Below are 27632 nucleotides of genomic sequence, written 5' to 3' on the forward strand. Positions count from 1 at the left end.
ACATTAAAGACCAGGTTAGCATTTCTAAGCCATTCGCTTTAATTTCTTATTGATGTTCGTGTTTCGTCTTTCAGTTAAATGCCACTCATTTCAGAAATAAGAAAAATGCTCCAAGCCATTAAGAAAGATGCTTGCTTTCGATGTCATCTTAATTATTAAAATTATAAAAAATAGAAAAAGAGCAAAAAGAATTCTAATCTTGACTAATTTGATGTTTCCCTATGCATGTTTTACGTATTCTTATTTTATTAGGAAAATAGAGCATTAGGCTGACTCTAAACAGAATAACTCACTTGAAGTAAAGGACCTTGTCGGTAATGCAATTCTTTAAATAATCTCATTAAGCTTCACCCAGATGCCAACAAGAAACACTTTTTTACATTCCCATAAAGTTACAATTGCCTTGTTGTAACAGGAGAATAAGTAAAACAAAATACATGCTGCGCATGGAATAGCAGACTTTCCCCAAAGTCACAATGCTGTGACTTACAAAGAAACATGGGAAAATACTTGGGACTATTTCCACATGGTTCATTATGACGTCAAATCTGGACTCCAATTACAATAATGTAAAATATTTCTAACTAATTTTAATAGTAGGAGGAAGAAGAAAATGAGGACAATTCATGAGTCAGAGTGAATGAATTCCGGGTGAATTCTTTCCTCTCTTCTTCTTTATTTCTAATATAATGGTTAAAGCATTATCTGTTCTGGAAACACTTTTTAATCTTGTAGTCACTTCATGCCACATGGAGCACCTCTTTTGCAGCATAGATACCTGAGCTGGCCACATCTAAAGTGAGCTTGGGTACCAATACCGATACCTGAGCACCCATTTTTTTGTACAGCCAGGAAAAACTGCTCTGCCCAGAGATGCCCAAAGAACAAGCCAATTTATTCCAAAATAGAAACAGAAAAATAGTTTTACAATACCAAATGACTGAATTATCGAAGTGTCTAATTACTATTGACACCATCAATTTGAGTCTAAAATCTTGGGTTAAGAGATCCCAGGAAGAAAGGTAAGCAACTACCAATCTCATAGCATGAACCTTAGAGAGTTCTCCCTGGAAGCCCCTTTCATTTCATCCAGTGTATTCCTCCAACACACATCAGTTGACCACCAACTGCACCACAGGACTGTGCTGGGGACCAGGGATGGATGGACACAGTGATGAATAAGATTAGAACCTTGCCCCTCATGAGCTTGCATTGTATTTAGTTTTGGCTGCTCTGAACTCAAACCTGGATAGAATTTCCCAGGAGAACTCTTGAGATTTGCCATCTCACTCAGAATAAATTAGCCAATAACCCCACCAGCCTGTAGAACAGAGTTGCTGAGTTTAAGGCCAGACCCTGCCACTGTACGATTGTGACAAATCCCTTTGCACTCAGAGCCTCACTTTCCCCATCTAAACAATCAAGAGGTAAGTAAGTCTCACATTTTAGCAACCTAGAAGCTCCATTATTTTATGGGGCAACAAATTCATTTGCACCCAGGATATTCAGACACCTTACACTAAACCAAAAGCCATGGATCTTGGAGAGAACATAGGACACTCCTCATGCCCACAAAAGCAAACACCTGTCCAGTAGAAGAGTGAAGGAAGGAATGCAAGGAGCTGGTGACTATAATCTCCATGGGGGGAGTTTTGGAGTCTGACAATCCAGGGTTCAAATCCTGCCTCTACCCTGTAATTGAATGTGTGACTTTGAGTGAGTGACTCAACTTGACTGTACAAGTCTCCACATTTGTAAAGTGGTATCTCTAATGGCAAACTCACAGCATGGCCTTGAAGATTAAAAGAGGGGTATACATAAGGCCATAAGGCACTTGGCACCACCCCAGACATGCCATGGGTGAGCAATAAATTTTACCCAAATTAATGTGAATCAACAGAAATATTATTATGCATTGGAAACCCCTGCTAAGACTGAATCTTGTTCACTTTCCTAGTGCCAGCACCTGGTGTAAGCCAGACACACAGAAGATGCTCAGTAAATAAATAAATGTTAACTCTGATTAACGCATACTAATTAGAAACTCTGATTGGAAAATAGGTATAAATGAATAATTAAAAATAGGAAAAGGAGTTGGTTGTTACTTTATAAACACAGTTTGTTCAGGGAGAGTATTTTTCAAAATGCAAGGCAAAATGGTGATGAAAAGGTCACAGACTCTGGGAGACGCTGAAAAAAAACCCAGCCTCCCACACGGCTTGTGAGATCAGCAGAGGCAAAAGCCAAATGCATGAGTCATGCCCAGCAATTCTGAGGCAGGGACCAATCAGAGGTGTGTGCTGTCCTCGTCACTGTCCGACTGAACTCTTCATTCATTGAACAAACAGTTCAAAAGGTCCTTTGAGGAACTCCCTGGTGCCCTTTGGCAGAAGAGTGGCCACAGAGCTGACACCATGAGCAGAAAATGTGAGAACCTGTGCTCAAGAGAAAGTGCTCCCAGTGGAAAATGAAAGGAGGTCAAGGCAGGGAAACAAGCAAGCCTGTTAAGGATTCCATACAATGCCACAGAAGTGTTTTCCAAAAGCAGAGCCCCCACATAGCAACGGAAAATGCCAGCTTCATTTAGGCAGCTGCCCAACACACACACACACATATACAAACACACACACACAAACGTGTGCATACACACATGCATGCATAAATACATGCACATACACCCCCATGCACAAACTCCGAAAAGGGAGAAATGACTCTAAAATAGCAGAGCCCACTTTGCATCACAATGAACAAACCGTTATGATCCATTTATGATGATGAGTAAGGGGCTACGTACTGGCTCTCTGTAACTAGGTCAGGCACCAATTGGTAGTCAGCTCCACAGACCCAGGAAGATTTAATGAGGAGGAGACCAGACAAAGACAGAAGATGGAAATAGTGCCCCAAGCACGTGTCCCCAGACACCACAATCTGGCGATGGGATCCAGTCCATGCTATTTCTCTCAAAGATAGACCGGAACAAACTTTTGGAAACTCCTGACATGCGGATCACCAGTCCAGGACAAACCATTGAGCCATGGCTCTGGCAGCAGCAACCAGGCTGGAATAAAAACAAACCCCGAATCAAAGGAAGATCGCGACCCGAGCCGAAAGTACAGAAAGAGCGAAGGCGTACAGAGGCGGCCCCTGTTACAGCAGGGACAGGACATAAATAAAACGGCACTGCCAACCTCAAGCTTGTGTCCACAAAAGCCAATCCCCTTTGCCGGGATCTATGCGCCACCGTTCCCGTCCCTCGTCCTTGCTGGGCAGTAGTAACTGGCACCTGCATTCAGGCTGGCAGATGGAGAGGCCAGGCGTATTGATTCCAGTGCCTACTCACTCCACCATCACGAAGGTCACAGTGCAGCAGCTGGCCGCCGAGGGACTTCCTTGAGAGGCAGATTCCAGCCTTGGCAATGCCACCGCCAGGAGGCACCTTCTCTCTTCAATCTCGGGACACCTCATGTGGGGAGACCAAGGGCCACAGGACCGTGAGAGGGCTCAGCCCAGCTTTGTTCTGGACAGACGGAGAGGCGGCTCCTGATCCCTGGCACTGCCAGCAGCCCCGTGAATGAGCCACTGTGGTGAGACACACACCCACTGCTAATGAGACCCACACAGACATAGGCAAGAAAAGCAAGTGCAGTGGTTGCTACAAAACAGGCAGGGAAGAAGCCAAGTCAGACAGAGGCAGGATCACATCGTGCCCACCAGGCTCATGGTACCCCCAGCCCACGGGAGGGTCCCAATCCAAAAGCGAGGACCTCCAACTATTTGTCTTCCCTTGAACTAACAGCATCTTCTTGTCCAATGTTTTTCTAATTGGCAGCCAAAATTTTATGGACATTTTTAAAAAGTAAATGCCATCATCTATCTATTACTCTTATTGTTTTAGGGAGCATTTTTAACTTAAAAACCTAAAGGGGTCGATTTTTCAGAAACACACTTGGCAGTGAAATACTTGTATATTGAAGAAAAGGATGCATAAAATTGCTTTAGAATTTTAAATACAATTTACATGTATTTTACGCTATTGTATATTGTAAAGCAGTAATGAGAGTGGGCTCTGGGCAAGTTGCCTGATCCTACCTGTTCTAGTCTCTAGCTGGATAACTTTAAATCAGCTACCCAACCTCTGCAAACATCCATCACCTCACTGCTAAAATGGAGATTAGAGCATGCCTCCCATGTGGGGTTTCCTATAAAAATTAAGTTAATTCACGCAATGCACTTAGCACATAGCAAGCTTTTTATAAGGGCTACCTACCTTGATCATTATCATCATCATTAGTGTGATCTATGTTGGCCATTTGAACTGACCTTGCAGAATAAATGCTTAGGTTACAATGCTACATTTTTTTGTGTCTAACCACAGTAATTCAAAATCCAATAATATCTAAGTATGTGGACCAAAGTGGAAACAACTCAATGTAATTTCACTTGCTGAAAATTCAGAATATTTAGAGAAAACAAGAAACCTAGACCCCATCAGCTTTCCCTGCTCTCTCCCCTAAAAATCCAGAAGGGAGAAGACTGCAATTATCTAGTTCCATTTTTATTTAATCAATCAATCAATCAATCAATCAATTAATTAATCTGAGACAGAGTGCCCCTCTTCCACCCAAGCTGGAGTAAAATGGCATGATCTGGGTTCACTACAACCTCTGCCTCTTCATGTGATTCTCATGCCTCAGCCTCCTGAGTAGCTGGGATTATAGGTATGAGCCAATACACACAGCTAACTTTTTATAACTTTAGTAGAGACGGGATTTCACCATGTTGACCAGGCTGGTTTCAAACTCCTGGCCTCAAGTGATCCACCTGCCTTGGCCTCTCAAAGTGCTGGGATGTTACAGGCGTGAGCCACCACACTTGGCCTTCATTCTTAATATACTGCTTTTGATGATTACTCCTTTTTTTGGCACCCTCTTAAATTTTGGACACTGGGCTCACTCATCCCAAACTAGACCTGGCCCTGGGTGGGAGGTAAGTCCCCCTCTTTCTTCAGAGTGTGCTTCTGTCACTGTAATGTACAAGTCACTTGGGGACCTTATTAAAATGCAGACTCTACTCCAGCAGGTCTGGGAAAAGGGATGAGGTCCAGGTCCTGCCTAACAAGTGCCCAGGTGATGGCAAGGTCACTCCTGGTCCACAGACAGCAATAGGAGAAGCAAAGCCTTGGAGAAAGGAGATGCTTGGAGAATGGGGAGGGGAAATAAACACCGGAGTTTCATTTGGTTGTCTTTTTGATGTCATGGTTGTTTTCAGACAACTTGGAAACTCTTTCATTATTCATGGCTGTTGTTAAAGCTGTGGATAAGTCTGGATAAGTCCTTGGACCCAGAGGCAGGGAACATTTGTTGTTTTGTTTTGTTCTAAATCAAACAAATAGAATAAAGCAAATACCTATTGACTCCTGGTGACTGCCCTTTGGGGATTTCATTTAACTTTCATTCCCTTATTCTTTTGAATGGCTGCGGAAGCAGGGCTAGGAAAGCCATAGAGGACAGAGCTGTGCAAAGCACCCAGGCTCCAAAGGGGACGCATTGCTGCTAAGAGTAATAAAACAGTGCCAGCTCGCTATACCCGAATTAACTGTCTGTCACTGCCCTTCAGTAAAACTGCAGGGAAGAGCAAGAGTTCAGAGTTTCGGATTTAAAAACTCAGGGTTCACACCCAGGTTCCAACATTTGGTAGCTGTGCAACACCCCTGGCAAGTGGCTTAACTTCTCTAAACCTTAGTTTCTCTACATAGAATGGGATCCTAGTAGTGCCTGCCTTATAGGATTGTTGCTGTAAGATAATTCATATATACACACACACACACAATATGTGAACAATGGCATGACTTTTTCCAAAGTCCCAAGGAAAGCACCCAAGAACTGGAACATTTATGACAAGTTCCTATGGATGTACCCTTGTGTGTAATTTTCCCTATTTCCAAGCCCATATCTTCCCCCTAGAATATGCGTGTGTGCACAGAGACAGACAGAGATAGAGAAGAGGAGGGGAGACAGAAACATAATAAATAAGAACAACTGAAAGAAAAAGAAAGAGTTTGAGTAGTGATAAAGACCCATATTCAAAATAGTATTGTCCTCTTTAACTTCTTCCTAATTATTATGCAGAACAATGAAAACATTGTAAAAGAAATATTAAATCATCTTACATCCTTAGGTGGAAGAAATGGTTAATATTCTCTATTAAAGTGTATATACTTGGAAATTACCAAACACACAGGCACACACATGCACACACACACGTGCACACACACACATGCACACACACGTGCACACACACGTGCACACACACACATGTGCGCACACACACACACGAGTTCCTCCTCCTCTCTCAAATCTGACACTATCTAGAACATGGCACTGTGTCCTGCACATAGTACACCCCGGCAAACATAAGCCGGCTGAATTCATGGAAGGAAAGGCTTGCACGGCTGGTAGTCTGCACATCATTCCACCATTTGGGGGTGTGCACTCCCATCCTGGTCTGCCAAACAGACTGGGATAGGGAAAAATGGGGGGAAAGTAGGCCTGAAAGGAATGGTCCTCAGTCGTGCCTTTAATAGTCACCATGCTGGGGGACAGAATGTCCGACAAGCTTTCTTGTCTCTGAAAGAAATAGAGCCACTCAGGCAGAGGATTAGAGGACTCTGCGTGTGGCGATGGCCTTTCAGACAACACTGTCCTAAAGCCCGTTTCCCTGTCTCCATGTGGGATGAGGGGGCTCTCTTCATCAAATCCTACTTATGGGACCATCTGTGTCCCTGACCATGTAAATAGGCCTCTTGACACTCACTCAAGCATTGTTGCAAATTGTCGTCTTCTCCACACTAATGCTCAAGGCTGTGGGACACTGCAAAGAACCCTTCTTCCATTAGGGATTTCTCTGTCTAAGCAGGATTTATGATGATCCTTTGGCAAGGATCTTTGAATCACTGGCATTCACAGGATAGCCAGAGTGTATTTCAGGAGACTCTACCACTAACAAGCGAAACAGCCCTGAAGATTTATCTCCTCTGATGAAGCAGGCAAATCCTAATGCTCCCAGGATGCCATCGCTAGACAAGGTGCTATCGCACGGCGAGCATAGACAACATGGTATTGGATACACCAACTCTCTCCCAAATAGCCGTGTGACCCCAGGGAAGTTGTTGAACCTCTCTGACCAAGTTTCCTCATCCATAACATACAAATGATCATGTTTTCTTCTTAGGGCTACCGTCAAGATTATGATGTTGAATGGAATCAAATGCCTGATATACCTTAGACCTGATTTATGGGCAGAGTCTAATACACAGTACCTATTCTTTTTGATAAAGGATGTGAGCATGTGTAGTAAGAAGGAGGCAGCATTCACTGACTACCTAGAGCTCTGCCTCTGGGAGGAGCTGTGAGCTGCAGTCCCAGTAGAATGACATGAGTGCACCTGTGCCTTGAGAGTTTGCCAACAAGCCAGTCCCCTTGAGGTGCAGTAACTGTGCACCTCAGCAAGAGGAGCCCACATCCTGCCTCACCACTTTGGCACTTGTTAAACTTAAATTTCATTTATATCTATTCTAGTCAATTTTCTTTGATTTATCTCCCACAAACTCCTCCTCCAATTCCTGCATCTAAGCTTGAAAGGCATAACTGCCTTTGCTTCTTTGGTTGTTCTTTTCTTTTACAGGGTGATGCCGACAAACCAAATAAGAAAAAAAAAAAAATCCTCCCTCCCTCAGGCTCACTGAGCTGCTCCTCCACCAGCAGCATCCATCAATAACCTCCTAGATGTCTCATGGCCTGAAGAAAAGGAGACTGGGTGGAGACAAAGGTAAAAATAAGTGTGAGCTCCCTTTGATCCAGCCCATCCTAGAAGCACATGGTATTTTTTTTTAATACTTTAAGTTCTGGGATACACGTGCAGAACGTGCAGGTTTCTTACATAGGTATACACGTGTCACGGTTGTTTGCTGCACCCACACACCTGTCATCTATGCTAGGTATTTCTCCTAATCCTATCCCTCCCCTAGCCCCCCAGCCCCCCACAAGCCCCGGTGTGCGATGTTCCCCTCCCTGTGTCCATGTTTCCTTGTCGTTCAGCTCCCACTTATGAGTGAGAACATGTGGTGCTTGGTTTTCTGCTCCGGTGTTAATTTGCTGAGAATGATGGTTTCCAGCTTCATCCATGTCCCTGCAAAGGATATCAACTCATCCTTTTTAATGGCTGCCTAGTATTCCACGGTGTATATGTGCCACATATTCTTAACACATGGTATTTCTAATCTGAGACACTGAAGCAGAGAGCTTTGGTCAACCCCATTTTTCTCAGGGGCAACTGAGGCTCAAGAGAGTTTGGTAACTTCCTAAAAGCCACCGAGGGCATAACAGGAGTAGAAAGGATACCCAGACTGGCCTGACTGGGCGTCCCATACACTTTCCACTGCATCTTATTATTTCCAAGAGAGAAAAAGAAAAATCCTATTGGCTTTCAGTGCTTTTGCAAAGGTCACAAAATAGTAAAGATACCTGCATGTCTAACTTCTGGCTCAGCCATGCTAACATATGAACACCTGAAACTCACTTGATCTCTCTATATGTCAGTTTTCTTGTTGGAGAAAAAAAAATAAGCATAAGCATCTTTACTGATGATTACATGTGGGTAAAATGAGATACTAGTGCGCATAGCCTGGCATGATGTAGAAGTTCCTCAATGGTGTGTAGCTTCCTTTCACAGCCGCGGGAAAAAAAAAAAATATCTTATTGTGAGACACATGTGCAGAAGAGTGAAATTGTGACGTAAAGAAAATAACTAATAACCATGGAAATGAGTGTATTGCCTAGTCTAACTCTAAATGTGTACTCAAATGCAAAAATGCAATGGCAACTGAGAAAAGAGAAAAGAGAAGTTAACAAATGCTGTATCACATCTCACCTACACAGTATCTTACCATGTTCCCTGTAGTCAAGACAGTGGAAAGGTGAACTATAGCTACCTTATAAGGAACCATGCAGGTTTTACAATCAACACAATATGCTTCACAAGGGAAATCCTGTTAAATATTACATCATCACGCCGCTATAAGGCTCAGAACTATCAAATTTCGCAAATATTTGGTGGAACATATAAAACAGATTTAACGTCCTATATTTTGCTATTCTGTTCATCTCTAAGACTTTGCTGCCTCTTACTTTTTCATATCAAAGATAAAGAAGACTCTTCTCAAATATTTTCCCTTCAATTAATGGTAGCCAGAAATGCATTTGTAGGCTCTCTGTGTCTTAACACCGGCATTGACTTCATTCACAGATGTGGACATACAGAGACGGTTAAGTGTTTCTGAAGTAGAGGGTGGCAATTAGGTTGATCCTCTGATTTGTGAGCTATACTCACTTGCTCTAGCAATCCTTACCCTCTCCCACTATGCCAAGGTGCATTACCACTGAAAGCAAATAATCACATCCTCTGTTAATTCTGCAGGATATTTCTTTCATATATTTTGACAACATGGAAAAGTCAGAGAAACCTCCCTGACACTGATAGTGGAATTTCAAGAGCTCAATCTGTGATGGTGTCTGGCTATAAGACTTTACAGTTTTTTGCACTCATGCTGCTATTTCCATGTGTAGAAAAACAGTTTACAAATCCCTGCTAGTGAATGAGTGTGCCTGTGTTTACCGAGCTCAAATGTTCTGCCTTTTGCTTGAGACATGTGATACATTCGTGCTTCTGGTGACATCAGACATATGTGATATCCCCGTAGTGACAGGAAGGCTTTAGAATTAGCATCAGCGAAGACATTACTTCATATTATATCATTCCCCCAAGAGCAGTATAGAGAGCCCCCAAAGAAAGCCATGGCCTCCCAAATTAAAAATATCATTGAATACAATCTCCATCACACTGCAAGAAGCTGATTTTTTTTCCAGGACGTTCCAGAAACTTCATAGGACAGTGTAACCCATCTCAAAATATAAAAAATTCTAGTCTAATAGACATTTTTTTGATCAATAAGTCATCATGCATTTATCAGGTGCTGTTTTCTGCTGAATGAGGCACTAGAAATCACAAGGCAGGTAAGCAATAGAGATTCCTGTGGGAGGCTCCTGGAATCAGGAACCCAGGCAGACTCCAGATGCTTCATTTCACAGGGGAGAAAACTGAGGGAACCATGTGCAAATAATGCCATTTGGGGAAGTTGGCAGAACCTGGGGATGCTGACTGTCTGGCTGTAAGCAATGTATAGTCCAGCTGTTTTTGTCTCCAAGCTTAACAATAATTTAAAAATAAACACCAACTTGGATGTGAAAAGTGAAATTACCCCAGCCTAATATGCGGTGTTGATTCCTAAGCTAAAAGTGGCCTGAGTCATTAGCAAGGTCCACCTTATGAATTTTGACAAAGCCTTTCATATGCAAGGCACTGGAAAACCCATTCAGAAGGAACTATTAATGAGCATGTCCTATGAACCAGGTGTGAGGGACGCAATGGCATATACAATGGAGCTCCTCTCTGCACAAAGTTTACAATCTAAGTAGTGACTACTACTAGACAGATGGGATGGAACACTTGCTACAGGGTGGCTGACCAAGAAAACCTCTATGACAGATCTATTTCAGGGCAGAAAGCATTGAAGGACAAAAAGGAGTTGAGGGGAAATATTATTTTTAAAAGGATTTTTTTCTATCATGGTTTGCTTTGCATTTTATTATGAAAAAAAGTTTTTTCTCAAAATATTTTCTAAAAAGTATTTGTACACACATTCAAATGGATGCTTTCACTTTGATTCTTATAATAAAATTTACCTTACACTATTGTGCATGCATGTGCATGTGTATATGCATGTTTGTGTATGTGTGTGTGTTCCAATCAGCATTCTGCTGTGTCTCCGATTCTCTAGGATTAGGTTTTAATGCTTAAACTCTTTAGTATGACCTGAGAATGAAAAGCTTCTCACAGCCTTGTTCCTCCTCACCTTTCTTGATTCAGTTGACCCCTCTGGTCTGCCTGCAGAGCATGTGCCCCAGTCACACCAGATCAATTTCACTCCTTGAACATCCAGGTATGTTTATGCTTCTGTCGTTTGCATAACCTATGCTCTTGAAACCCCCTTGCTTTCTTGTCTAACTGGGCAAATTATGCGTTGGTCTTTACAAATTCATCTCTTTTCTCTAGCTTTCTCTGCCTGTTTCATCAAGTGAAATTAACTGATCAATCTCCTGGAAACATCTCTTTTCTTTGCACAGGTCTCAACTCAAATTGCATTATGAGTATCCATATAATTTTTAAGTTTTACCTCTTGATATTTTTTCTAATTATCAGATAATGCAGACTTAGTGTCAAAATTTTAGAAAATAAAATGTATATATGAGAAAATAAACATTTCCTTACACTATTTTTTTTTCTGTTTTTAAATGCAATTGAGATTTTTCTTCTTCTGTTGTACCTGACTTAATATAAACCCTGAGCATTTTCATGAATTTCTACTAAAAAGTCTCTGGGAGCTCTGCTGCTAATACCTGCATAATTGCTTGTCCGATGTACAGTAAACTATATAACCATTCAACCCCTACTACTAGGGTACTCAGTAGTTTTCACATTTTCCTATTATAAGTACAAATGCAAAAACACTAATTGTGCATTAATCTCTGTCTTCATTCTTGCTTATTACTTTAGAACGGGTGCTTAGAAGTGAAATCACTGGGTCAAAAGAGGTAAAACTTTTAAACCTCTATGTACATATTTCAGATTGTTTTCCAGAAGAGGGGTTTTAATTAACAAACACACCAGTATTATTTTTAAAATGCTCATTATAATCCCCCATCCCATCACAATAACAATAACAAAATTTTTAAAGGGATAAATGCATTGCTTGAATATCTTTCTTTGATTAGTAACACAGTTGAATTTTTTATGTGAACACGTATACATGTATGTGTATGTGGGTATAGTCACGCATATAATTTCGGTTAATTGTATTGTTAGCTGCTTCCCCTACTTTCCATGGGAGCAATGGTACTTCTAATTCATTTGCAAGAGCTCTGTATTCAAATATTAAAATACCTCTTCATTTGGTTTGAGTTTTTGCAGATTTGTTCTTAGTCATCATTTTGCTCATGATATTTTTGAGCTGGTAGTTTAATTTGTCCATTCTTTTCCCTGCTACTATTATTTCCCTTTGTGGTTGTTTCTTCACATGCTTAGATTCTTGATGCATCATGATCTTCATTAAGAAAGGTTTCTTTCTTTATTCATCTTTGTATCTCTGGCATATTTATGCAATGGTCGTGCCTGGAATATAATCATCATTCAATAAATCCTTGCCAAATTGTATTGTATTTTACTGTATCATACTAGGAAAAGCTACCTCTCAAATCATTTGCTTTCATATATCAAAATTCACATTTTAATAATTTATATATGTTAAATACATTTAATAATGGATAATACTACATGCATATGTCTGTCTAAATTCTGTACCTCAATATATCTCTTAAATACCTAAATTGATTCATCAAATTACATGTTCTGAATATTGGTATGAAATACTGATAGATAAACATATTCCACAGATGAGCCATTCAGTGCAATGGCAATCAAACAATGACCCGCACGGTGAAGGTAAAGAGCATCTACCATGTAATACAGCCCTATCAAAACGGGGGTCTACTTTGGTTGTCTACCAAAGTATAATGCTATCTGTCAGGATCAAAGGCTTGAACACCCCCCAAGAGAACCTCAGTTTTGTTTTCGTTTTATCTTCCAAACCATAAAGGGATCACATCACTCAGAAACTTTCATTCTGAATACATTCTAAAATAAAATGTATCAAACAGCTATATTGTATCTTAAGGTGTCCTGAAATTAGTTTTTGTTGCAAACATAGATGTGATTTGTAGTGTGAACACAGAATGAATTCAAGGAAATGTTATGCGAAGTCACATTACATGTCCTTGGGGGAGGGGAAGCAGAGGGGAAAGAAGGTGCTGAGGACTGAGTCCTCCAGACCCTGCACAGGGCCACTGCTTCCCCAGTGCTGCAGCTTCCCTTTCCAGGGGCTGCCTAACAGGCTCTCATCTTCCCACCTGAATGAATTCCTTCCCAGAGGCCATGGACAGGAGATTCCTAACCCCTGGAGTAAACCACAAAGCTGCTTGCCCACCTACATTCTTTTCCAGGAAAGTCTGGCTCCCTGAGCTGAGAGAGTTTAAATTCCTGCCAGTAGCACCCTGATATCTAGTCAGGTCAGGGTTCGGCTGAGCTCGGTCTGCCCAGGTGTCAAGTAGAAAGCTCACACTTTAACAGGTAATAGTAGAAGACAGAGGAAAAGGCTGGGATCCAGCCCTTGCCAGGGCACTGTGCTGACCATCGGACTGGGTGGCCCTGTGAGCCACTCATCATAGGAGGGTGAACAGCTGGTTAGAAACAAGTGCGAAGCAGTGTCTGAGCACACATGAGGCTTATACAAACCACACCGCCAACCAGTAGCAGAAGTCAGACTGGACACCTGGTATTCCTCTTCCCTCAGAAGTCCGCACTGAAGTCAGGGCTTTCTCTGACTGGTCACTGTAGCCTCAACCCATATGTAAAATGTAAGCTCCAGATTCAACTGACTTCCCAGTAAAAAAGGACAGTCTGGGAGGAAAGAATTACTTGCTAATAAACTCCTAGTATCGTCTTCTTATATCTATTAGTTTAGTCATTCATTCATTTATTCAAGGTGTAACACCCAATTAAAGACACGATATACAGTGAATTTTGCCATCAGAAAGGTCTGAGTTCAAGTGCGGAGTCAACCCACATCAGCTTGGAAATTTAGGAAAAGATATTTAACTTCAGTAAGCCTCATTTTCTTTACCTATTTTGATGTTGCTTTTAACAGCCCAAACCATTACCTTCCCAGTAGGACCATTACCTGTTTCAAAGGCATCATTTACCTATGACATTGATGCTTTACCTGTAATAGGCTGTGGGCGCAGCAGGGGGATCACACGAGAAGCCACGCAAGGGTTTTACATAGTAGGGCTTGGCACATGGGTAAATAGAAGCTACTCTTAAAATAGGAAAGAATACCTTAAGTGTATATTGAGTAGGAATCCCATGAACACTGTTTCCAAATGACTTGACCCTTAAAAGTAACTGTGAGAGAAATGACCTTTTTTTTCCATTTTCACAATGAAGACACTGAAATGCAGAAAGTTTGAGTGCCTCACTTGAATTAGCCACCCGCTCCTTTTCAGATTTGGAATTTGGATCCAGGTTTGTCTCCCTGCAAAGCCTGCACTCTTCCCCAGGTGTCAGGCTGCCTGTTTCCAATCTATGCAGTGGGGATGCAAAGAAGAGTGAGGCAGCCTTGCTTTACCTGCTGACTAGTGGGAAAGAAGGACGCGAGAGCACATTACTACGCCTGACATGGTAAGTGGCATTGAGCCAGGACAGCATAGGAGTGATTGACTCCAGGCAGAGATGGGCCAGGAGGGCCACACTGGTCCTATCTCATTTGATAAGTTGCTTCTTCAAAGCCGACAAGAGTGTGTCCAAATAGCAAAAATGGGGAAGACTGGCTACTAGGTAAAAGATAGCCTGGAAAAAAAAAATGGGCCAACTTGCATTGGACCTTTCCCATTCAAGACATCCTGGCAAACAAATCATTGCTGCGGCAAGACACATCCTGACACAAATATTCTGACAAGTCAATGACCAAGAGATGACAGAATTGGAATGTCAGCATTCTGCAACTCCCTCATAAAGGATCTAAGTGTCAGACATCGGGGTGGCTGACATCACAAGAGAAATTACCAACATTATGTGCCTCCAGAGGGAAGTCCCCATACCACCTAGGGAGTAGTCTTAGCAAAAAATAAAATAAATTTAAAAATTGAATCTGAATCAGACTAAGACTCATCCAAGATCCAATTTTCAGAGAATTAACAGGACAGAGGGAAAACACAGCAGAGCTTTTCAATCAGAGCAATTTTATTTTCCAGGAGACATTTGGTAAGTTCTGGAGAGGATTTCCCTTGTCACGACTGAAGAGGAGGTGCTGCTGGCATCTGATGAGTAGATACCAGGGATGCTCCTAAACATCCCACAATGTACACGTCAGTCTCCCACAGTCAAGAATTGTCCTGCTCAAAGTGCCAATAAGTGCTGAAGTTGAGAAACCTTGTATTATGAAATAAATTATTTCATTTCTTCAATGACATAGGATGATAGGATAATTTACAGATGAAAATGAACTTTAAAGGTCTATCTAAGGCCAAGTGTGATGGCTCACATCTCTAATCCCAGCACTTTGGGAGGCCGAGGTGGGAGGATCACTTGAGCCCAGGAGTTGAAGACCTGCCCAGGCAAATATTAGTTGCACATGGGGGTACATGCCTGTAGTCCTAGCTACTTGGGAGGCTGATATGGGAGGACTGCTTGAGCCCAGGAGGTGGAGGTTGCAGTGAGCCAAAATTAAACCATTCCACTTCAGCCTGGGTGACAGAGCAAGATTCTGTCAAAAAGAAAAGAAGAAGAAGAAGAAGAGGAAGAAGAAGAAGAGGAGGAGGAGGACGAGGACGAGGATGAGGAGGAGGAGGAGCAGGAGGAGAAAGCAGCCACCGCCGCCGCCTATCTAAAGATTAAAAAAATTTAAAATGGCAAAATTAAGCTGTAGTGTTTGGGAACGCACACACACACATTAACAACAAGGAGGGAATCATGTAAATGAGAATAGTGGTCATCTTTGTGCAGAGTGATGCCCTTGGGGAGGCATCTTGAGTATCTGACAAGATTTTAGATCCTCACAGAGGTGGTTTAAGAGTATTTACCTTGCAACAATGCATTCAGCTACACAAGTGCTTTACATGTGTTTTTGTATAATATTTCAGATGAACATAGTTCAAAATATTAACCACAAAATAAAAAGCTTTCTCTTCCCACTTTGGTTAACTAGCCTCTAGGTACTAAATTCACAAAAATGTATTGCAGATTCAACCTAATGTATAATTTCTTTTTCTGTCCTATACACAGGTGCTTAAAAATTATTATTATTATTATTATTACTACTACTACTTTGAGACAGAGCTTTGCTCTTGCCCAGTTTGGAGTGCAGTGGCACGACCTCAACTCACAGCAACCTCCACCTCCCAGGTTCAAGCATTTCTCCTGCCTCAGCCTCCCGAGTAGCTGGGATTACAGGCACCCACCACCATGCCTGGCTAATTTTTTGTATTTTCAGTAAAGACAGGGTTTCGCCACGTTGGGCAGGCTGGTCTCGAACTCCTGACCTCAGGTTATCTGTCCGCCTTGGCCTCCCAAAATGCTGGCATTACAGGCATGAGCCACCACCCCGGCCTTAAAAAATTATTTCTAACCTTTCTTGCCCCTGCTGCTTATTGCTAGAGATTACCAGCCAAAGCTGCATAGTAGTTAAAGGATGATAGAAGAGTAATTAAGCAAAGGATCCCTGTGTCAGATACCCTGTGTTGCTGCCCCATTCCACCTTAGCCAACTCATTCCATCTCCACAAGCTTGAGGCTCCTCCTCTGTAAAATGAAATCAGTAATTATACCCACCTCGTGAAATCGTTGGGAGTATTAGCCAAATAATGTATATAACTGAACTCTGAAAAGCACCCCTTTTGTAAAACACAGCTATTGATTAATTACTCACACATTTATTCAAGTACTTAACATGTGCCAAAATTAGTCCTAGAGGCTGGAGATACAGGTAGATTGATTGGTCTGAATTCTTTCATCTTTCATAGGATAGACCGTAGATTCTATTGCTACAGAGATCCACTCGGTTCTGCTTTTTACTGAAACTCACTACTTTTAGACACTATAATTACTCAAAATTTAAAACGAAGGAACTAAGAGTGAGGAAACCGCAATGCATATGTGTGGTTACATGCCTTATAACATTATTTGGGCATTTTCTTATTACCAGATCCTCAGCAAAGCACTTTCATTCACTGCCTCATGTAATGTTCAAAATCGCCATGTGAAAGGAAGGTACTATCATTATACTCTTTTTCAGGTATGAAAAGTAATTCTCTCAGATATTCTTTAGCTTTTTGAAAAGCTTCACAGCTAGTAAATGTCAAAACCAAGATTCAACTCAACTAGCTTTAACTTAGAAATCTGTTATCTAATTTAAAACCCAATGGGTCTTGTGGTGCTATTTTGATGTTGCTTTAAAGAGTCCAGACCATTACCTTCCTGGAAGAACCATTCCCTGTTTCAAAGGCATCATTTGTCAATGGCATTGATTCTAAAATATCTTCTGGAGCTTTCAGTCCTTGATATTCTCTAAAAGAAATTGGGATCTGAAGCTAACAACTGTCTAACCCTTTACAGAAATTGGTAACGTAGATAATTTAAATACATAGTGGTATGCAGCTAGTACCAGGATGCTGTAAAACCATACACTAGGTATACCAATGGCTCTCAAACTTTATAGATCATCATCACTTGCATGGCTCTTTAAAGTTACCTCAAGTGTTCCTGATTCAGAAAGTATGAGGGTGAGCTCAAGAAAAAGGATTCTTAACATATCCTCAGATGATATTGAAACTGCTGGCCCAGGAAGCACACTGTGAAAGCTACATCTAGATCCGCCTCTGTTGTGTCTGTGATGTTAGAATGTTTACTCACCCTTTGTGAGTATGAAGGCACCTTCCTGTAAAGAAAGCTGTTATGATGTACAGAATGAGATAGCATGGGTGAAAGCTCTCCGAAAACAGAAAATAGTTAATCTGGCACTTCTCAAGCTTTAGGAAGCTTCACAGTCACCTGGAAGCTGGTTACAAATGCAGCGTCTCAGAGTTCACCCCCAGTTACAGATGGCCAGGGTTACAGCCCTAGAAGCTTCCTTTGAAATGAGTTTCCCAGGTAATGTTGAAGCAGATGGTCTACAGACTACCTTTTATAAAACCCTCATAAAACAAACACAAGTCCCACAGCAGGAAAGGCAATAGGTCCCACAACCCTCACTCTAAAGATCAGGGTATGGTATAGAGATTGGACATTATACAAAATTATAGACTCTTAGACAGTAAAAGAACGTGTATTTTAAAATTGCTTTCATGGAAACGTCTAAGTCAAATATTCGACTTTAGGACCTTCAGAGTGAATATTAAATGAGAAGAAAAACATGATATCATTTGAGATGAAAGAAAGCCCTAGGCCAGCACGCCCTGGAATCTTTCGATATGCAGCCGACTTCGGAGTTAGGTGTGAATTGGAAATGTCTCAGATGACAGGTAGTAGGTAATCAGAACTATTACATTTTGCACCTGACACAGGTATTGCTTCCTCCAACAATGACAGCAGCAGAGCCTGAGCAATTTCAACATCTTAATTCTTTTCCTTTTCTTTCTGAATCCAGGGAATTTAGTCTAATTCTTCATGCCTTCCCTTAGGAATTAAGAAGTGTCAGCTACCACAGAAAATATGCAAGTGCTTCTGTATAAGAAATGTTTGCTGCAATTCAGGGGACTATGTAATTGAGTTAATTTGTAGGAAACATATTTAATTCCTGGACTGGAACTGAGAATCTGACCATGAGAAGGTATCAAGCAGTAAGTACTAGGTGGACTCTAACGCAAATCATACATCATATGCTGCTGCAGGGAGCAAATTCCTTGCTCTTAATATTTTTATCAGAGTTGAGAAAAATAATGGAAATTAAAAACCCTACCGTTGGACAAATGTGGAGAAGGAGATTTATGTAAATCAATTGTATTAGGTGAATTGTTTGCAGCACAAGCTGCTCAGGATGATATTCTCGGGGCTGATCAACAATTGCTATGATTGAGAAAATGAAATGTTAATGAATTTTATCAATGCTATTAACTTGGGTCCTCCTGACCAGGTAAGGGCTATCATCAAACTGTAGTTGAATCTTTAAAAAAGTGGGCCACATGTGGTCATCCTGTGACACAGGCACATGTAATACAACATGCCTGGATAGCAGGACTCCTCACTTTGACCTTTATGGTTGTCTTTTTCCTTGTTTTTAACAGTAATTAATCATCACGGAAGAATATCATGGAAATGTAGAGGTGCAAAATAAATTAAATAAAGTTGGTGAAATAAATATACAAATGACTGGTGATATGATCTGAATGCTGATATATCCTCACAATTTATTATGTTGAAACCTAGTACCCAATATGATGGTATTAAGAGATGGAGTCTTAGGGAAGTGGTTGAGTCATGAGGGCTCCAAGCTCGTGAATGGCATCAGTGTCCTTACAAACGAGGCTTGAGGGAGCTCCCTTGCCCCTTCAGTCACGACACAGAAGGTGCCATCTATTAGGAACGGGACACCGAATCAGCTGGTGCCTTGATCGTGAAGTTCCTAGCCTCCAGAACTGTGAGTAATACATTTCTGTTGTTTATAAATTACCTACTCTAAGGTATTTTTTTAATAGCAGTCCAAAGGAAATAAGACAACTGAATAATGAGTGGATAATCCTGTCACCCAATGATAACTCATTTTAGTTGTCATGCTAAAATGTTCACTACCTTCTAATAATTTTAACCATGCTTATTGTTTTTAAAATATAGATTGCAATTTACATACAATTTTCATCATGCATCTGTGATAAATACTATACCACAAGTAATTCTCTACATTATTAAAAATATATTCATTATTAAAAATATCTTAAACTTTTAAGTTGTATGAATAAACTGTTAGTATTCAAAGAGTTCCTCTAAAGGGTAATCATTTAGCATGTTTTCACTTTTGCCTCCTATAAATAAAAATGTGATGAGCAATTTTTAACAGCTGTATTAAGGTAAAATTTTTGTACTGTAGAAATCACCTGGATGAATATATTTTTATGAGCTTCTATCTTGTGTGTTTCAGTGTTTCCTAAGGCTAGGTATCAGAAATTAACCAAGTAAGACAAAGGGCCTGATACATGTTTAGGTTCAAGACAAACTTTGCCAAATGCCCTCTACTATTGATTTATACTTTTCGTCAGCAGAGTATTAGAGTGCTCATCTCATTCCATCCAGGTCAGAATGAATAGTATTATTATTCAAGATGCTTTCACTTTTAGGGAAAAAGTCAAGACATCAACATATGTGTTCAAAGAAATGGAAACTGCATTTGAGAATTTTGTTTTTCACTTTTGATGCACTTTGAGTGTTTTTCTCATTTTCTTCCTTCTTGTTTAGTTGAGGTCATCTTCTTGTCATCTTCTTGTTTATGTGGGGTAATATGCTGTTCAAATATATTGCCCTTATTGAACCTGTTATACTAACTAAGGTAGAAAGTGACAATATGAGTAACTTTCATGCAACTTAAACAGCAGCCTCACCTAAACCAAGAAATCTCCAACTCTGGGTTCCTGGTCACGAACTGGATTACCCTAGGCAAGGTTTTAAACTTCTCTGAGCATTATTTTTCTCATAGCAAAAAGGAAAAAGAAACAGAAGATGATCAAGTTCTAGGCACTTAACCAGCCATACCAAAAAAGTCAATAACATTCTATATTTGAATAATAGAAAATGATTTTTAAAATATTCTTCTACCCTCTAATTCAAATCGCCCTTGTGAAAACTTGCTCTTAAAACTATCAAAGAATGGTAAAATAACTGATTATGTGTGACTTACTCTCATGACTTATCCCATTCTCCCAAGTCTTGCTGTGCTTAAAAAAAAAAAGGATGTGTAACTGTTCGTTATCAGCACTTTATATAACTTCTGATTCAAGTAACAAATAGCATTCCAGTTCTATGTATTCATTATGCTCCTAAATTGCAAAGGAAAGAAGCCAATTCTAATGAATTGTAACCATAGTTTCTTTTGCGTGTTACATATTAGAAGTGGGTAGCACTTTAAATTACCATACACAAAACAGCATATAATTAATTCTGAATAAAAGATAATGTATTCTTGCTAAATATGAGTTATTTTAAAATCTCTTAATGAAGAACTAAGCATATGCTGTGTTGCACTGTGAAAATGTTTAGCATATGCCATTAGAGCCAACATTTTGCATTTATTATTATATTTATTTTCAATAATAATATATTATTTAAGTGAACATACAAAAAATTTAATCACTAACATTCCGAATGTGGAAAATATATGCAAATTACAGGAAACTTTTTGGCTCCCCATAAGTTGTCACTAAATAACTTTTTGATGACATGGTGTGAGTGCAATTTGCAATAAAATGAGACAAATGGAAAAGACTGTTACTTTTAAGTCGCAGAACATATGCACAATGCATTTTAAAATTCAGATATGGAGATAAACATTTCTATTCTGAAAAGTGACATGTTCTAAGTTTTTGCTTAATAGCCAAGCTGAAATCTAGACCTTAATTGTCACCTGATCTAGTATTGGGTTTATAACTTCCTTTCCAACATTGTGTTCCTGCTTTGAAAAGAATGTATACAGAAGAATGTCGTCTTACAACTAACATATTGTATCTCTCAATTGATTATGTGCTGGATACTTCATTCTGCCTCTAATCACCATTACCACAGATACCACTGTCACCACCAACAACAGCAAGAAAATAACAAATCTTGGGCCAACCCTTTTTTTGAGCCTTATTCTCCCCATCCACATCTTGATGATGCGTAATGTCCCTATAAAGCAGCCATGTGACCATGGGCAAATAACTCCCCATCTCTAAGCCTTAGAACCCTCAGTTATGAAATGGTTATACTGTGATCCTTTTTACTTCCAACAGTTCTTCCCTTCCCCCAGCCATTCCTGGGGTCCAACAGAAACATGCAATAAGATCAGGTTTTCTCAACTCACATATGCTTTCTATTCTTACTTCTTTTAAATTTGTAGTGAAAAATGTGGACAGTAGAAATAAATTACAATATCCTAAAGGCTTCAAATTAAAAACAAAATGTAAAGTTTAGGTTTAAATCCGAAGTTCTGCTTTTGTTCCAAAGATGTGATGACTAGTTCATCAGAAAGAGACGGAAACTAGACAGAATCACTATTCCATTCTTTTCCAAACACTCCAGGTTTGGAGATATTTTAAGTGTGTTTCCTACTCGAGTGCTAATACACAGTAATTAAAAATTGAAAATGAATAAAATTTAAAAATTAAACTTAAATTCCAGCCCTATGCAATTGCTGCTGGTATTTTGCCATAATTTCTCTACATGCTCTGATATATGCATAAGTGTGTATGCATGTGTGTAGTAAGTTGAAGTCAGACTGAATACATAATGCGATGGCCTACCTAAGCATATGTCCATGTAGCTACAACTTCTTTGTAATACTTCCAGTGACTCAATTATAGTCTACCATAAAAATATACCATAATTTATTTAAGAAATCCCCTCTTGTTAGATATTCAAGTTTCTACTTTTCCCATGATATTTTTGTGCATCTAAGTTTTAAATATTTCCACCTATTTATTTAGTATTAATTCCAGAAAAGTGAGATGATTATTGTAAAATCTCAGCAGAAGTAACATAATTACTTAAAAATGATGTTGGTGGTTTCTTTTCCATTTGAACACTCATTTTCTATGAATGCTTTTGATCATACCTTAGCACATCAATGTCCCCAAATCCCACATATCTCTTCTGACTACCATTGTTAACAATAGAAGAAAGATATTTATTTCTGTATGTCTCTTCCTTCTATAGATTAAGTCTTTCTTAAGAAAGATTTCTTAAATACCCTAGCCTCAGTTCCCTATATAAAGTAAGGGACAGAGTAGGTGCTCAATAAACATTCACTCAATTGGCTAATGTATCTTGAAAATTATTTATCAAGCTCCCTCCTTGTCCCAGGGATCATAAATAATGTCACCTCCCCAGAGAAGCCTCTCTGGATCTACCTGGACTCATTTCACCTCTCATTTTATTACACGACTCTGTTCATTTCCTTTTGGACAAATACCACAATCTGAGATTGTCCTGTCATAGATATTGTGCCTCTTCCCATAGAATGTCATGGTCATAGATGGCAGGGTCCGTCCTCATCACTTACTTATCTCCATCCTACAGCACAGTGATTGCTACACTGCAGCCCCTCAAAGCTGAAAAGTCTCTTCGAGGTCACCATACTTAGCTCCATTATTTAAAAAATACGCAAATAGATGTACCAAGTGGAAAAATTAGTTGCCGAAGTTTTAACTAAAAATGACAGAATCTAGATGAAAATTAAAAATTCTGGACTCCCAGGCCAATGTTCCTTCCACAGCTTTCCAGTGACAGCAACCTCACAGCACAGAGCAGAAGACAAAAAGGCGACCTCAATCCCATTCAGCCCAGGGAGACCGAAGTACTTTGGGCCAAACTGATGGAAACCTCTATTCTTGGCTGTTAGAGGCACTATCTAACCCATGTCTTAATACCACTTGCACACCAAGCTTAATAAATATGGGATGGCTATTACTATCTTCTGCTTATTGGTGGGGATGCCTGAGACACAAAGGAGCTGAGGAACATGGCGCCACAGCCAAGTGGCCAAGCCCAGACCAAGTGTCAGGTGTCATTCACCTAGTCCCCGGATGTCTCCTGTGTCTCTTGCAACTCAGCTCAAATCACAGGTTCCTTGTCTCACCCATGAACAGATGATGGATCTGTTCATGGGACACTGAGGTTCCTCCTCATCTTGAGGGACTTTTTCCAGAAAAAAAAAAGTGTCTTGACCTTTCCTTAAAGGAAAAATAAATAATAAATAAAAAGAACCCTGAAGTCAAGTCACTTATGTAGTGATGTGATGTACTTTTCAACAAATTCATTCAGCTTATCGTACTTACAAAAATACAAGTTTCTCTTCTTTTTTTTTTTTTTTTTGATGGAATCTGGCTCTGTTGTCAAGGCTGGAGTGCAGTGGCATGATTTTGACTCACTGCAACCTCCGCCTCCCAAGTTCAAGCAGTTCTCCTGCCTCAGCCTCCTGAGTACCAGGGTTTACAGGCATGTGCCACCATGCTTAGCTAATTTTATCTATTTTTAGTCGAGATGGGGTTTCACCATGTTGGCCAGGCTGGTCTTGAACTCCTGACCTCAAGTGATCTGCCGGCCTTGGCCTCCCAGTGTTGGGTTCCTTTTCTTTCTTTTAGAGTTCAGGGGAGGGTACTAAAGGCAAAATTTCCACCCTGGATGCTGTACCTGATCACTATGTCTGAGACCCAAAACATCCGAGGAGCACAGTGACCCACTCCTAGGCATGCAAACACTGAGGTTCAAAAGGAAAATTCTTTGTCTGGGGCTGCAAAAGGAGATGGGTGACAGAAATGCCCAGAACTCATGGCTCTCAGTGGCTCTGAGCCTAATGAACTTGGAATAGTGGGGTGGTTCTAGAGCAATCAGCAGCTCTGGTACACTTCCCAAAACCCACACCTCTTAATACTATTTAATTAGGGATTATGTTTCAATGTGAATTTTGAAGGATGCATGATCCTTCAAACCATAGCAGTGTGTATACGTGTACAAATATACACACGCGTACACAGCAGTCATTTTAGCAAGCATCCATTCATCCAACAAAATAATCTATTATATGATATTCACAGTGGTAGATACTAGGTATACAGAGATAAAATCATTATAGTCCCTACCCTCAAAATGCTAATAATCTGGAGAAGGATATGATTAAATCGGTAATTTCAGTATGTTCTTATACATACTATAATACACACATTAAAAACACTAAAAAGGCCTCACTGAATGTCAAAATATGTAAGCAAAATTAATTAGCGAGAAGTCTATTATTTGAATATATGTTCCTTGGATGAATATTAGGACCAACTCTGCCTTAATAAGAAATTACTGTTTGATAGGATTTAACTAAAGCTCTGAGCAAGACTCCAGGAGAAAGGTGATTGGACTCCCAATGATTGGCCTTGTGAAGAGCTCAAATACTAAGGCCTATTTACTGACCCATTTATTTAAGGCCTCTCCTCTTCCTAAGAGAAGTTGAATGGCCTTCATAAATACCAGCAATGCACTAAGATTAAAACAAAGGGAAGTTTTAAAGAAAATAGGATGAAGGGAAAGTAAAAGTAAGGTTGTAAGATAGAGCAAAGTACTTCACTCTAAAGCACACCATAGTTTATGACACATGGTGTTCTTTCCTAGCAAGCCAAAGCAACTGGAGAAACACCAATAGTTATAAAACCACCACAAAATATAAAATGCATTCTTGTCCAGGTGAAACAAAACATTTCTTGATACTTGATGTCAGTAGAATTTCTCCCAAAGAGTCTAATAAAGAAATCAATACCTTAAACAATACCCCAAAAATAAACAGAGAACTACACACCCACGCACGTGCGCGCGCACACACACACACAAACACAAACACACATACAGAGAGTATATATGTATTTACATATGAATATGCAGGTGTATATATACACACATCTCTAGGGTTGCTTAATTCAAATGGGGACCCAAGCATGGCAGTCCAGTTCAATAACTGCAATCTCAGCCAGTGACTCTTCCATGGAATTTATAAAATCCTGTCTTAGTCTCAGCCTCTCCTTTGTACTCCTCTCCGAGTTTCTTTAACACAGTTTCATAATCTCCTCCCAGAAGGAGACACGATGATACTGACTACAAACAGAGGACTATAAAAGAATAGGATCAATGCCCTTATCAAGGGACTTAAAGGAGGAAATACACCTGTTTTCACCCCTTCCATCTTTTCTGTCATCTGAGGACACTCAAAAGGCATAATCTATGAGGAACAGGCCCTTGCTAGACACCAGGCATGTGACAACTTGATCCCAAGACTTCCCAGTTTGCAGAACTGTGAGAAAAAAAAATTCTCTTGGTTATAAATTACCCAGTATGTGGTGTTTTATTATAGCAGCACAAAGAAATTAAGACATACATATCTCTATACAGGTATGTGTTTATATTGTCATACACTGCACAAGCGTGCTTCAGGTATATCTTACCAGAACCTGTGAAGTTGTGTGTTACTCCCTTTAACGCAGGTAGGTCACAGGCATATTCACATAGCTCCTAAATAGCAGACCCAGGGTTTGGGTCCAGGTCTGCCTCCCTCCTCATTATTTCCAGTCTGCAACATTGCTTCCCTGTATGACATCACAGTGAGTTTCAAGACAGAATTACAAGTATTAGTTGCATATAAAGATATCTCTAATCTGGGAGAACTGCTGGATAGGTGGGTATGGCCAACCAATCACATCCTCACACTGTTGAGAGAAACAGTGTGCTTTACATTACTTAACACTTGTGGCTTTTGATAAACCTACTCTACCATCTAAAGTAACTTCTGGATTAGGAAAAATATACAGTTTACTACATGTAATGATCAGTTTTATGTGTTAATTTGGCTAGGTTATTGTCGACAGTTATACAATTAAACAATAACCTAAGCAATCTAGGTGTTATTGTGAAGGTATTCAGGGGATGTAATTCAAGTCTGTAGTCAGTTTACTTTAAGTGTGGAAAATCCTCCTAGATTATCTGGATGGGCCTGATTCAACCAGTTGAAAGGCATTAAGAGCAGAACTGAGACTTCCCTGATGAAGCTAAAATCCCATCTGTGGACGGCAATGTCAGCTCTCATCTGAGAGGTCTAGTCTGCCCTTCCTACCTACCTGTCCTATGGATTTTGAATTTTCCCAGCCAACCTCTGTGCTAAGGTCTTAAAATATCTCCCTCAAGTTCATATGTTGAAACACAATCTGTAATGTGATGATATTAAAAGGTGGGGCTTTTTAAAGGTGATCAGGCCAAGGGATCAGTGCCCTTATAAAAGTGAATCAAAAGAGCTCCCCTGCCTCTTCCACTATGTGAGAAGGCATTGAGATGGTGCCATCGATGAGGAATATACAGAAATTACAAATTGAAAATGAATACAATTTAAAATTTAAACTTAAATTCCATCCCTATACAACTGCTGCTGGCATTTTGGCATACTTTCTCTACATGCTCTGATAGATGCATAAGTGCATAAGTAGGTGTGTAGTAAGTTGAAGTCAGACTGAATACATAATTCAATGGCCTACCTTGTACCTCTTAACATTTTATCCTAAGCATACGCCCATGTAGCTACAACTTCTTTGTAATACTTCTAGTGAAGTATTACAAGTATTCTTGTCTCTCCCTCATCAGGCACAGAATCTGCTGGTGCCTTGATCTTGGACTTTCCAGCCTCCAGAACCGTGAGCAATAAATTTCTGTTCTTTATAAACTATCCAGGCTAAGGTACTTTGTTATAACAGTCCAAAGAGACTACTACATGCTACAATTGCTTAAGTCAATCTCTTACTATACTTACTATATATATATGTTTATATGTGTGTGTATGTATACACATTTGTACATATACAGGTTTATGTATGTGTATATATACATATTTGTACATATATGTACATATATACACAAACACACACCAAATATATATACCCACATATATATTATACATATTATATATATAACATATATATACACACACATGTATATATACCAAATATATAGATTTGGTATATGTATTACATGTATATATACCAAATATATATAATTTAGTATATACAAATATATATGTATATATTTGGAGTGTGTGTGTGTATCCTGTTGGTTCTGTTCTCCTGGTTGAACTTTGACTAACACCCTATGTATATACTAATATTTACAAATGGAAACTTCAGAAAATTTCTGACTCAAGGA

At 39.9% G+C, this 27632-nt stretch overlaps 1 protein-coding gene across 3 annotated transcripts in view; it reads right to left on the reverse strand.

Annotated features, from left to right (window-relative positions):
* Window positions 1-27632, reverse strand: part of CDH11 (cadherin 11) — a 177913-nt gene that overhangs the window by 122760 nt on the left and 27521 nt on the right. The window contains exon 1 of one of the 3 annotated variants that reach the window (XM_033218673.1): window positions 3189-3210. The exons of the other annotated variants lie outside the window; for them this stretch is intronic. The gene's annotated coding sequence lies outside the window, so the exon portion shown is untranslated. Of the gene's footprint in view, window positions 1-3188; window positions 3211-27632 lie in introns of those variants that run through there. 3 annotated transcript variants of the gene reach the window in all.

The sequence above is a fragment of the Trachypithecus francoisi genome, unplaced genomic scaffold (assembly GCF_009764315.1).
Source record: "Trachypithecus francoisi isolate TF-2019V2 unplaced genomic scaffold, Tfra_2.0 Lachesis_group10, whole genome shotgun sequence".
Lineage (NCBI taxonomy): Eukaryota > Metazoa > Chordata > Mammalia > Primates > Cercopithecidae > Trachypithecus > Trachypithecus francoisi.